We start from the raw sequence: 13533 nt of genomic DNA, 5'->3' as shown, positions 1-13533 counted from the left end.
GAGCAGGTGATTTCCAGCCTTCAGGGCATCTACACCTGTTTCCTCCTTGCCGTCAGCTGCTTGTGCTCCCGGCTGTGGGCTACCCGATGGAATGCAAGACACACTGTTCAAAGTTCAGTCCAGAACTTTGGAAAGATACTCTAATCACACGTGAAAACTAGACAAGAACACAATCATGATGCTTTGCATGTTCTCCTGAGTCCTGACACAAGTTCTCTTTCCGGTGTGGGAATATGAGAGTCGACAAAAATAATAAGCAAGGATGGTCTCAGGAGTAAAACCTTACGATGTCTTCTTCCTTTGAGTTCAAGCTTCATCCAAAAGCAGCATGGAGAACCACGGTTTTACGCTGTGCACCAAAGAAAAGCCCACTAAACACTCAAAGCTCACGCCAGAAGGCAAACCCAAAGTTGTCACAAATTCCTTCTCGTTGAACAAACTACAGGAAACCAAAACAGAACCAAAGTAAACCCAGTCTGGGACTCCAATGACTGATGGAAGCTACAGGGACCACAGCCGGCCGAAGGCGACAGGGAAACACAGAAGGCCAGAGCAGACAGCCGTGCTCCCAAACTGCTGCTGTGCGAGGAGGGCAAGCCCTGGTTCTGCAGGTGGGAGCAGAGCCAGGAAATGCCACATGGATTTTTCTGACCCAAAAATCCAGACACCAGACATGAGGACAAAGACCCAAACAATGAAAGTCAGATTATACTGGAAAACCCAAGCCAAGCAGTAACGACAAAGCAGGATACCCCAAATCCTGCTCCGCCCGGGGCGTGTATACCTCCAAGTCCTCACCCAGCTCCCGCCTCCTTCTACCCGCAGGGCACAACATGATGCATTAATCATCACCTCTGGGTAGCAGTTTCGCTACTCCTCCCCACCCCATCCCACCCCCGGCAGTGAGAAGCCACATTGCTTTCCTGGAAGAGAGATTCTTAGTCTGCAGGGATGCCTGCCACTTGGCATCTGTCAGCCTTCCACGATCCCTCCAGAAGCCACTACCACGTGTGTCTAATGAAATTCTAATTTATTTTCCCCCCACTTTTCTAAGGATTTTTTTAAGCTTTTATGTAAATTCCAGTTAGTTAACATATAGTGAGATACTAGCTTCAGGTACAATGCAGTCATTCAACAATTACTGAGTGTTCATCACAACAGGTACACAACTAGTTCACCCATCGCCCCACTCACCTTCCCTCTGGTAATGTTCAATTTCTTCTCTAGAGTTAAGAGTCTGTTTCTTGTTTTCTTTCCCTCCCTCTTATTTTTTTTTTAATTTTCCATGTTTGTTTTGTTTCTTAAATTCCACATATGAGTGAAATCATTTGGTGTTTCTCTTTCTCTGATTGACTTCTTCACTTAGCATAATACACTCCAGCTCCATCCATATTACTGTAATTGGCAAGATTTCATCCTGTCTGATTACTGAGCAATATCCCATTGTGTATATAGACATCTTCTTTATCCATTCATCTGCTGAAGGATATAGAGGCTCCTCCCACAGTTTGGCTATTGTGGACATTGCTGCTATAAACACTGGGGTGCAGGTGTCTCTTTGGATCTCTGAATTTGTATTTTTTAGATAAATACCCAGTAGCGCAATTGTTGAATCATAGGATAGCTCTACTTTTAACTGTTTTTAAAATTTTTATTTATTTATGATAGTCACAGAGAGAGAGAGAGAGAGAAAGAGAGAGAGAGAGAGACACATAGGCAGAGGGAGAAGCAGGCTCCATGCACCGGGAGCCCGACGTGGGATTCGATCCTGGATCTCCAGGATGGCACCCTGGGCCAAAGGCAGGCGCCAAACCGCTGCACCACCCAGGGATCCCTACTTTTAATTTTTGAGGAAACTCCACGCTGTTCTCCAGAGTGGCTGTATCACCTTGTTAATTTTAGCCATTCTGATAAGTATGAGGCGGTATCTCATTGTGATTGTGATTTGTATTTCCCTCATGCTGAGTGATGCTGAGCATCTTTTCATTTGCCTGTTGGCCATCTGGTTGTCTTTTTTGGAGTAGTGTCTATTCATGATTTTTCCCCATGCTTTAACTGGATTATTTGCTTTTTGAGTGTTGACTTTGATAAGTTCTTTATAGATCTTGAATACTAGCCCTTTATCTGATATGTAATTTGCAAATATCTTCTCCTATCTGTAGCTTGTTTTTTAGTTTTGTTGACTGTTTACTGTGCAAAAGCTTTTTATCCTTGATGAAGTCCCAGTAATTCATTTTTGCTTGTGCCTCCCTTGTCTTTGTAGACATGTCTTATAAGAAGTTTCTCCCTGTGTTCTCCTCTAGGATTGTCATAGAGTCCTGTCTCACATTTAGGTCTTTCATCCATTTTGAGTTTAATCTTTGTGTATGGTGTAAGAGAATGGTCCATTCTCATTCTTCTGCACGTGTCTGTCCAATTTTCCCAGCAACATTTATTGAAGAGTCTTCATTCCACTGAATATTCTTTCCTTCTTTGTCGAAGATGAGTTGACCATAGAGTTGATGGCCCATTTCTGGGTTCTCTATTCTGTTCCCGCGAACTAGGTGTCTGTTTTTGCCAGGACCATACTGTCTGCATGATCACAGCCTTGTAATACAGCTTGAAATCAGGCATTGTGATGCCACCATATTTGCTTTTCTTTCTCAAGATTGCTTTGTTATTTGGGGTATTTTCTGGCTCCATACAAATTTTAGGATTGTTTGTTCTAGCTCTGAAAAAATGGTGATAATTTGATAGAGATTGCATTGAACGTGTATTTTGCCCGGGAAGCACAGACATTTTCACAATATTGATTCTTCCAATCCATGAGCATGGAATGTTTTTCCATTCCTTTGTTTCATCTTCAATTCCTTTCAAAAGTGTTTCATAGTTTTCAGAGTACAGATCTCTTCTTTTTTTTTATTTTTTTTTATTGGTGTTCAATTTACCAACATACAGAATAACCCCCAGTGCCCGTCACCCATTCACTCCCACCCCCCGCCCTCCTCCCCTTCTACAACCCCTAGTTCGTTTCCGAGAGTTAGCAGTCTTTACGTTCTGTCTCCCTTTCTGATATTTCCCAGATATTTCTTCTCCCTTCCCTTATATTCCCTTTCACTATTATTTATATTCCCCAAATGAATGAGAACATATAATGTTTGTCCTTCTCCGACTGACTTACTTCACTCAGCATAATACCCTCCAGTTCCATCCACGTTGAAGCAAATGGTGGGTATTTGTCATTTCAATGGCTGAGGAATATTCCATTGTATACATAGACCACATCTTTATCCATTCATCTTTCGATGGACACCGAGGCTCCTTCCACAGTTTGGCTATTGTGGACATTGCTGCTAGAAACATCGGGGTGCAGGTGTCCCGGCGTTTCATTGCATCTGTATCTTTGGGGTAAATCCCCAGCAGTGCAATTGCTGGGTCATAGGGCAGGTCTATTTTTAACTCTTTGAGGAACCTCCACACAGTTTTCCAGAGTGGCTGCACCAGATCACATTCCCACCAACAGTGTAAGAGGGTTCCCCTTTCTCCGCATCCTCTCCACCATTTGTTGTTTCCTACCTTGTTAATCTGCCCCATTCTCACTGGTGTGAGGTGGTATCTCATTGTGGTTTTGATTTGTATTTCCCTGATGGCAAGTGATGCAGAACATTTTCTCATGTGCATGTTGGCCATGTCTATGTCTTCCTCTGTGAGATTTCTCTTCATGTCTTTTGCCCATTTCATGATTGGATTATTTGTTTCCTTGGTGTTGAGTTTAATAAGTTCTTTATAGATCTTGGAAACTAGCCCTTTATCTGATACGTCATTTGCAAATATCATCTCCCATTCTGTAGGTTGTCTTTTAGTTTTGTTGACAATTTCTTTTGCTGTGCAGAAGCTTCTTATCTTGATGAAGTCCCAATAGTTCATTTTTGCTTTTGTTTCTTTTGCCGTCGTGGATGTATCTTGCAAGAAGTTACTGTGGCTGAGTTCAAAAAAGGGTGTTGCCTGTGTTCTTCTCTAGGATTTTGACGGAATCTTGTCTCACACTTAGATCTTTCATCCATTTTGAGTTTCTCTTTGTGTATGGTGAAAGAGAGTGGTCTAGTTCCATTCTTCTGCATGTGGATGTCCAATTTTCCCAGCACCATTTATTGAAGAGACTGTCTTTCTTCCAATGGATAGTCTTTCCTCCTTTATCGAATATTAGTTGATTATAAAGTTCAGGGTCCACTTCTGGGTTCTCTATTCTGTTCCATTGATCTATGTGTCTGTTTTTGTGCCAGGACCACACTGTCTTGATGTCCACAGCTTTGTAGTACAACCTGAAATCTGGCATTGTGATGCCCCCAGATACGGTTTACTTTTTTAAAATTCCCCTGGCTATCCGGGGTCTTTTCTGATTCCACACAAATCTTAAAATAATTTGTTCTAACTCTCTGAAGAAAGTCCATGCTATTTTGATAGGGATTGCATTAAACGTGTATATTGCTCTGGGTAACATTGACATTTTCACAATATTAATTCTGCCAATCCATGAGCATGGAATATTTTTCCATCTCTTTGCGTCTTCTTCAATTTCTTTCAGAAGTTTCCTATAGTTTTTAAGGTATAGATCCTTTACATCTTTGGTTAGGTTTATTCCTAGGTATCTTATGCTTTTGGGTGCAATTATAAATGGGATTGACTCCTTAATTTCTCTTTCTTCAGTCTCATTGTTAGTGTATAGAAATGCCACTGATTTCTGGGCATTGATTTTGTATCCTGCCACGCTACCAAATTGCTGTATGACTTCTAGCAATCTTGGGGTGGAGACTTTTGGGTTTTCTATGTAGAGTATCATGTCATCGGTGAAGAGGGAGACTTTGACTTCTTCTTTGCCAATTTGAATGCCTTTAATGTCTTTTTGTTGTCTGATTGCTGAGGCTAGGACTTCCAGTACTATGTTGAATAGCAGTGGTGAGAGTGGACATCCCTCTCTTGTTCCTGATCTTAGGGGAAAGGCTCCCACTGCTTCCCCATTGAGAATGATATTTGCTGTGGGCTTTTCGTAGATGGCTTTTAAGATGCTGAGGAATGTTCCCTCTATCCCTACACTCTGAAGAGTTTTGATCAGAAATGGATGCTGTATTTTGTCAAATGCTTTCTCTGCATCTAATGAGAGGATCATATGGTTCTTGGTTTTTCTCTGGCTGATATGATGAATCACATTGATTGCTTTACGGGTGTTGAACCAGCCTTGTGTCCCGGGGATAAATCCTACTTGGTCATGGTGAATAATTTTCTTAATGTACTGTTGGATCCTATTGGCCAGTATCTTGTTGAGAATTTTTGCATCCATGTTCATCAGGGATATTGGTCTATAATTCTCCTTTTTGGTGAGGTCTTTGTCTGGTTTTGGAATTAGGGTGATGCTGGCCTCATAGAAGGAATTTGGAAGTACTCCATCTCTTTCTATCTTTCCAAACAGCTTTAGGAGAATAGGTATGGTTTCTTCTTTAAACGTTTGATAGAATTCCCCAGGGAAGCCATCTGGCCCTGGACTCTTGTGTCTTGGGAGGTTTTTGATGACTGCTTCAATTTCCTCCCTGGTTATTGGCCTGTTCAGGTTTTCTATTTCTTCCTGTTCCAGTTTTGGTAGTTTGTGGCTTTCCAGGAATGCGTCCATTTCTTCTAGACTGCCTAATTTATTGGCGTATAGCTGTTCATAATATGTTTTTAAAATCGTTTGTATTTCCTTGGTGTTGGTAGTGATCTCTCCTTTCTCATTCATGATTTTATTAATTTGAGTCTTCTCTCTCTTCTTTTTAATAAGGCTGGCTAAAAAAAAAAAATAAGGCTGGTTAATGGTTTATCTATCTTATTAATTCTTTCAAAGAACCAACTCCTGGTTCTGTTGATCTGTTCCACAGTTCTGGTCTCGGTTTCGTTGAGTTCTGCTCGAATATTTATTAACTCTCTTCTTCTCCTGGGTGTAGGATCTATTTGCTGTTTTTTCTCTAGCTCCTTTAGGTGTAAGGTTAGCTTTTGTATTTGAGTTCTTTCCGGTTTTTGAATGGATGCTTGTATTGCGATGTATTTCCCCCTTAGGACTGCTTTTGCTGCATCCCAAAGATTTTGAACGGTTGTATCTTCATTCTCATTAGTTTCCATGAATCCTTTTAATTCTTCCTTAATTTCCTGGTTGACCCTTTCATCTTTTAGTAGGATGGTCCTTAACCTCCACGTGTTTGAGGTCCTTCCAAACTTCTTGTTGTGATTTAGTACTAATTTCAAGGCATTATGGTCTGAGAATATGCAGGGGACTATCCCAATCTTTTGGTATCGGTTCAGACCCGATTTGTGACCCAGTATGTGGTCTATTCTGGAGAACGTTCCATGTGCACTTGAGAAGAATGTGTATTCAGATGACTTTGGATGTAAAGTTCTGTAGATATCTGTGAAATCCATCTGGTCCAGTGTATCATTTAAAGCTCTTGTTTCTTTGGAGATGTTGTGCTTAGAAGACCTAACAAGTATAGAAAGAGCTAGATTGAAGTCACCAAGTATAAGTGTATTATTATCTAAGTATTTCTTCACTTTGGTTAATAATTGATTTATATATTTGGCAGCTCCCACATTCGGGGCATATATATTGAGGATTGTTAAGTCCTCTTGTTGGATAGATCCTTTAAGTATGATATAGTGTCCCTCTTCATCTCTCACTACAAAGTTCGGGGTAAATTTTAGTTTATCTGATATAAGGATGGCTACCCCTGCTTTCTTTTGAGGACCATTCAAATGGTAAATGGTTCTCCAACGTTTTATTTTCAGGCTGTAGGTGTCCTTCTGTCTAAAATGAGTCTCTTGTAGACAGCAAATAGATGGGTCCTGCTTTTTTATCCAGTCTGAAACCCTGTGCCTTTTGATGGGGTCATCAAGCCCGTTCACGTTCAGAGTTACTATTGAGAGATATGAGTTTACTGTCATCATGATATCTACTCAGTCCTTATTTTTGTGGAATGTTCCACTGAACTTCTTCTTAAAGGGGAATTTTAAGAGTCCCCCTTAAAATTTCTTGCAGAGCTGGTTTGGAAGTCACATATTCTTTCAGTTCCTGCCTGTCTTGGAAGCTCTTTATCTCTCCTTCCATTTTGAATGAGAGCCTTGCTGGATAAAGTATTCTTGGTTGCATGTTCTTTTCATTTAGGACCCTGAATATATCCTTCCAGCCCTTTCTGGCCTGCCAGGTCTCTGTGGAGAGGTCTGCTGTTACCCTAATACACCTCCCCATAAAAGTCAGGGATTTCTTGTCTCTTGCTGCTTTAAGGATCTTCTCTTTATCTTTGGAATTTGCAAGCTTAACAGTTAAATGTCGATGTGTTGAATGGTTTTATTGATATTAGGGGGGGGGGGATTTCTCTATTTCCTGGATCTGAATGCCTGTTTCCCTTCTCAGATTAGGAAAGTTTTCAGCTAGAATTTGTTCAAATACATATTCTGGCCCTCTGGCCCTTTCGGCACCCTCGGGAACAACAATTAAACGTAGTTTTTTCTTCCTCAGGCTGTCATTTATTTCCCTTAATCTATCTTCATGGTCTTTTAATTGTTTGTCTCTTTTTTCCTCAGTTTCCCTCTTTGCATCAACTTGTCTTCTATGTCACTCACTCGTTCTTTCACCTCGTTAACCCTCGTCGTTAGGACTTCTAGTTTGGATTGCATCTCATTCAATTGATTCTTAATTTCTGCCTGATTAGCTCTAAATTCTCGATTCATGAAGTCTCTTGAGTCCTTTATGCTTTTTTCCAGAGCCACCAGTAGCTGTATAGTAGTGCTTCTGAATTGGCTTTCTGACATTAAATTGTAATCCAGATTTTGTAACTCTGTGGGAGAGAGGACTGTTTCTGGTTCTTTCTTTTGAGGTGAGGTTTTCCTTCTAGTCATTTTGCTCAGTGCAGAGTGGCCAAAAGCGAGTTGTATTGGGAAAAGGAGAAAAAGAGAGGAGAGAAAGAAGGAAAGAAAAGAGAAAGAGAAGAAGGAAAAAGGAAGAAAAAAAGAAAACGAAGAAAAAGAAAGAAAGGAAAAAAGGAGGGGGAAGGAAACAAATCAAAAAGCAAACAAAACAAAACAAAACAAAACAACAACAACAACAAAAAAAAAAAACCACGGGGGAGTATCTTCCGATTCTGTATACTTTAAGTCCCTTGACTTCCCCTGGAACTTGTGTCTCTAGCTGGTCTTCTCGGGGAGGGGCCTGTTGTGCTGATTTTCAGGTGTTAGCACTTGGGGGAGCTGCTCTGCCCCTGCCTGGTGCAGGGCTTGGTGGGGGTTGTTTACCCCGTGAGGCCCCAGGAGGAACAACCCCAGTGGCGGGGCCAGCTCTGGAGCCCTGGAGTCAGCCCCCGCAGTAACTCCAGAGCTCTCAGTCTGCAGGGCCTGGAGGCTCCGGGGCGGGGCCGCTGATCTGCTCAGGTCGGGGCAGGAGCGTCCTTGCTGTCCTGGGCCCTCCCGGCCTCTGCCTGTCCCGGGGGGAGGCCGGATCCTGGGCTGTGTCCAGGCGCCCTGTGCTCCAGGGCCTGCGCTGTTGGATTTGCGCTCCCGCCCCGCAGCCCCCTCCGCGGAGCCGCCCCCGAGCCCCCGGAGCTGCTCCGGGTCCCGCCGTGCGCGCTGCAGCCCTTAGGGAGCTCGGCGCACTCTCCCGGGGCACAGGTGTCTGTTAGTGTCCCCGGGAGCCCGAGGGCATCCCCGCCCTCCTGGGTCCTGCTCCAACTCCCTGCGAGCCCCTTTCCGCCCGGGAAGGTTGGTGCAGCTCCTGCTTCTCCGGGACGGGGCTCTCCTGTCCTGGGGACACTCGCCCCGGCCTCAGCCCGGCTCCTCGCGGGCCCCTCCCCCTTGGAGGCCTTTTCTTTATTTCTTTTTCCCTGTCTTCCTACCTTGATAGAAGCGCGAACTCTTCTCACTGTAGCATTCCAGGTGTTCTCTCTTTAATTCTCAGGTCGAATTCATAGATTTTCAGGAAAATTTGAAGGTTTTCTAGGTAATTTGGTGGGGACAGGTGATTTGGAGACCCTGCTCTTCCCAGATCTCTTCTTTAGTTAGGTTTATTCCTACGTATGTTATTGTTTTCAGTGCAGTTGCAAAGGGAATCAATTCCTTGAATTCTCTTTCTGCTTCTTCATTGTTGGTGTTAGAAATGCAACAGATTTCTGTTCTTTGATTTTATATCTTGTGATTTTATGGAATTCCTGTATGAGTTCTAGCAGTTCTCTGCTAGAGTCTTCCAGGTTTTTTAGAGTACCATGTCATCTGTGAAGAAAGAAAGTTTGACTTCTTCTTTGCCAATTTGAATGCCTTTTATTTCTTTTTGTTGTCTGATTGCTGAGGCTAGGACTTCTAGTACTATGTTGAACAACATTGATGAGACTGGGCATCTCTGCTGTGTTCCTGATGTTAGGGGAAAAGCTCTCAGTTTTTCCTCCATTGAAGATGATGTCAGCTGTGGGTTTTTCATATGTGGCTTTAACTACATTTAGGTACATTCCCTCTAAAACTACTTTGTTAAGGGTTTTTATCATCAATAAATGTTATGGTTCTTATCCTTTCTCTTATTTCTGTGGTCTATCACGTTGATTGATTTGTGAATATTGAATCACCCTTCTAGCCCAGTAATAAATTCCACGTGATCCTGGTGAATGCTTCTTGTACTGTTAGATTCAGTTTGCTAGCATTTTGTCAGAAATTTTGCATCCATGTTCACCAGGAATATTGGCTTATAGTTCTGTTTTTCAGTGGGGTCTTTACCTGGTTTTGGTATCAGGGTAATAATGGCCTCATAGAATGTATTTGGAAGTTTCCTTTCTTTTTCTATTTTTTGGAATAGTTTGAGAAGAGGTACTAACTCTTCTTTAAATGTTCGGTAGAATTCCCCCTTTGAATCCATCTGGCCCCAGACTTTTGTTTCTTGGAGATTATTATTATTATTATTATTATTATTATTATTACTGATTCCATTTCTTTGTTGGTTTATTGGTCTATTCAAATTTTTCTATTTTTTTCTTGTTTCAGTATCAATAGTTTGTATGTTTCTAGAAATTGGTTCATTTCTTCCAAATTGTTCCATTTGTTAACCTATCATTTTCATAATATTTCCTCATGATTGTCTATATTTCTGTGTGTTTTTTTCAAATTTAAGTTAAGTAAAATGAATGGTTCAGTTTGAGCTATACTAGTGGCATTTTCAAGGTTCCACAGCCACATGTTGAGAGAGCACCAAATAGGACATGTGTATCAATTGTATAATTTTATTTGTTAGCCCTGGTCTAACTCTTCTCATTATCTGGAATGGCTGCCTGAAGCTTAACTTCTATTGCTTGGGAACCTTAAAAATTTCCTGCAGAGCTATTATTCTATTAGAAATTTGGCAATTTGTTGAAGGCATATATGATATTACTTATTTTTAAAAAATATATATATGCACTTACTAATACATATGTTGAAAAATCTGGAAAAACTATATTTGAAACTACAAATATGAGGTTAAAGCATGCAGAGGATATTTATTTTCTATAGTAATAGAGAATGCTGTTATCTTGTACATTTCTTTATTAATTGACTTTTTTTCCCAATAAGTATATGTAACTTTGTAATTGAAAAAAAGAGAGAGAGAGAATGTTATCTAAACCATGTAGCAAGTTAGTAGAATTTTGGTCACCTCAAAATAGGATGTACAGACAGCTGGGTTTCTCTATTCTTCCAGCCTTCATCAGTATACCAATCCTCTAAATAATAATGGTCCTTTTCCTTTACCCAGAAGGTGCTAATAATTTCTCTCCCACTTTCCAATTCATGTCAAAGCATGAAATGCAAAAGGCCAAGTACATACTCTAACCTAGAATGAGGGGAGAATTCCACAGGAGTGGAGCAGATATCTTAGTAGTCAGACCAGCATCTGTTGGCTGTCTTCTTCCTTGGTAATAGGACTCTAATTATGTACAAGTATCCATCTTCTCCCTACAAGACTCAGGAAAAGTTAACTCTTTCTTCCAATTTCAGGGGTATATTCTAATTTATACAAGCCAATCATTGGATCCTGTTCTCCTAATATTGATTTATTTAAAGAGTGAGTTAGTGAGTAAGCCCTGTGGAGACCAAGACTCCACAGGCAGGGAAAAAAAAAAAAGATCTATGCTCCTAAGAAAGAATTTTGATGGGAAAAACTGACAGCTTTTCCCCTAAGGTCAGGAACATGACAGGGATGTTCACTCTCACCACTGCTATTCAACATAGTACTAGAAGTCCTAGCCTCAGCAATCAGACAACAAAAAGAAATAAAAGGCATTCAAATTGGCAAAGAAGTCAAACTCTCCCTCTTCGCAGATGACATGATACTGTACGTAGAAAACCCAAAAGACTCCACCCCAAGATTGTGAGAACACATACAGCAATTTGGCAGTGTGGAAGGATACAAAATCAATGCCTAGAAATCAGTGGCATTTCTATACATTAACAGTGAAACAGAAGAAAAAGAAATTAAGGAATCAATCCCATTTACAATTGCACTGTAAGATAAGATACCTAGGAATAAACCTAACCAGAGAGGTAAAGGATCTGTACTCAGAAAACTACAGAACACTCATGAAAAAAATTGAGGAAGACACAAAGAGATAGAAAAATGTTCCATGCTCATGGATTGGAAGAATAAATATTGTGAAAATGTCTATGCTACCCAGAGCAAGTTATACGTTCAATGCAATCTCTACTAAGACAACATCAACTTTTTTCACAGAGTTGGGACATGTCATCCTAAGATGTCCAGGTATGGAACCAGTAAAGATCTCAAATAGCCAAAGGATTGTTGAAGAAGGAAACCAAAACTGGTGGCACCAGAATTCCAGACTTCAAGCTGTATTACAAAGCTGTAATCATCAAGACAGTGTGGTACCACTGAATCCAGAAATGGGCCCGTAACTCTATGGTCAACTAATCTTCAACAAAGCAGGAAAGAAAATCCAATGGAAAAAGGACAATCTCTTCAATAAATGGTGTTGAAGCCACATCAGAAGAATGACCTCAGCTGCAGCCACTTCTTGCAAGACGTGTCTCCAAAGGCAAATGAAACAAAGGCAAAAATGAACTATTGGGATTTCATCAAGATAAAAAGCTTTTGCACAGCAAAGGAAAGAGTTGACAAAACCAACAGAAACATAACAAAATGCTCCACATCACTTGCCATCAGGGAAATACAAATCAAAACCACAATAAGTTACAACCTCACACCTGTCAGAATGTCTGAAATTAATAAGTCAGGAAACAACAAATGTTGGCAAGGATGTTGGAGAAGGGGGAACCTTCTTACACTGTTGGTGGGAATGAAAACTGGAGCAGCCACTCTGGAGAACAGTGTAACTCAAGAAGTTGAAAATAGAGCTATCCTATGACCCAGCAATTGTACTGCTGGGTACTTACCCCAAAGATACAGATGCAGTGAAACGCCGAGACACCCCAATGTTCACAGCAGCAGTGTCCACAATAGACAAACTGTGGGAGGAGCCATGATGTCCTTGGACAGATGAATGGATAAAGAAATTGTGGTGTGTGTATATACATACAGTAGAATATTAGTCACCCAAAAAAATAAATAAATCTTGCCATTTGCAATGACATAGATGGAGCTAGAGGATATTATGCTAAGGAAATAAGTCATCAGAGAAAGAAAATAATATGATTTCACTCATAGGTGTAATTTAAGAAACAAAACAGAAGATCATAGGAAAGGGAGGAAAAAAAGATGAAATCAGAGAAGGAAACAAACCATAAGACTCTTAACTCTAGGAAACAAACTGAAGGTTGCTGGAGAGGAGGTGAATGAGATGATGGGGTAACTGGGGGATGGGCATCAAGGAGGGCACATGATGGGATGAGCACTGGGTGTTATAGAAGACTGATGAATTACTGACCTCTACCTCTGAAACCAAGAATACATTATATGTTAATTCATTGGATTTAAATAAAATAAAGAATTTTTAAAACAGATAAATAAGTAAATAAGCTGATATGAATGCTAAATTTAAACAAAAAGGAATTTTGATACTGTTTGGTCCTTTACCAATAGAGGAGCTCATGTCCGGGCATGCAATGTTGCCTGGAACTGCTGAGGTCATTTTGTGGCTATGAGGGGGCGCAAAACACAAGGATGGCAGAGTCAGGAATGGACAGAATATGTCCACTGAGGCCACCAGCCCAATAATAAAATGCCTCGATGTTTAAGCCAATTTCATACGGGTTTTTTGTTTCTTAGATGGACACAGTAGATACCATTTTTGAGAATCTGACTATTCTTCTGAGTTTCCACTCCTGGCGTTGATTCCGAGCTAAGATTCGCTAGTACAGGCACAATATTGCTGACAATGTGCCTGTGCTAATGGGCAGGTGTCTGCACCCCAGGACTATGAAATATTTCTCCAGAGCTCTCCTGTTGGCTGCCACTCCCCTTCCTTTACTATTTGCTCATCTCACTGGGTGTTATTCTATATGTTGGCAAATTGAACACCAATAAAAAATAAATTTATATACTATTTG

The sequence above is a fragment of the Canis lupus genome, chromosome 9, assembly GCF_048164855.1.
Source record: "Canis lupus baileyi chromosome 9, mCanLup2.hap1, whole genome shotgun sequence".
In the NCBI taxonomy this organism is placed as follows: Eukaryota; Metazoa; Chordata; class Mammalia; order Carnivora; family Canidae; genus Canis; species Canis lupus.
The sequence above is the reverse complement of the archived record's forward strand: the minus strand, read 5'-3'. Positions refer to the sequence as shown.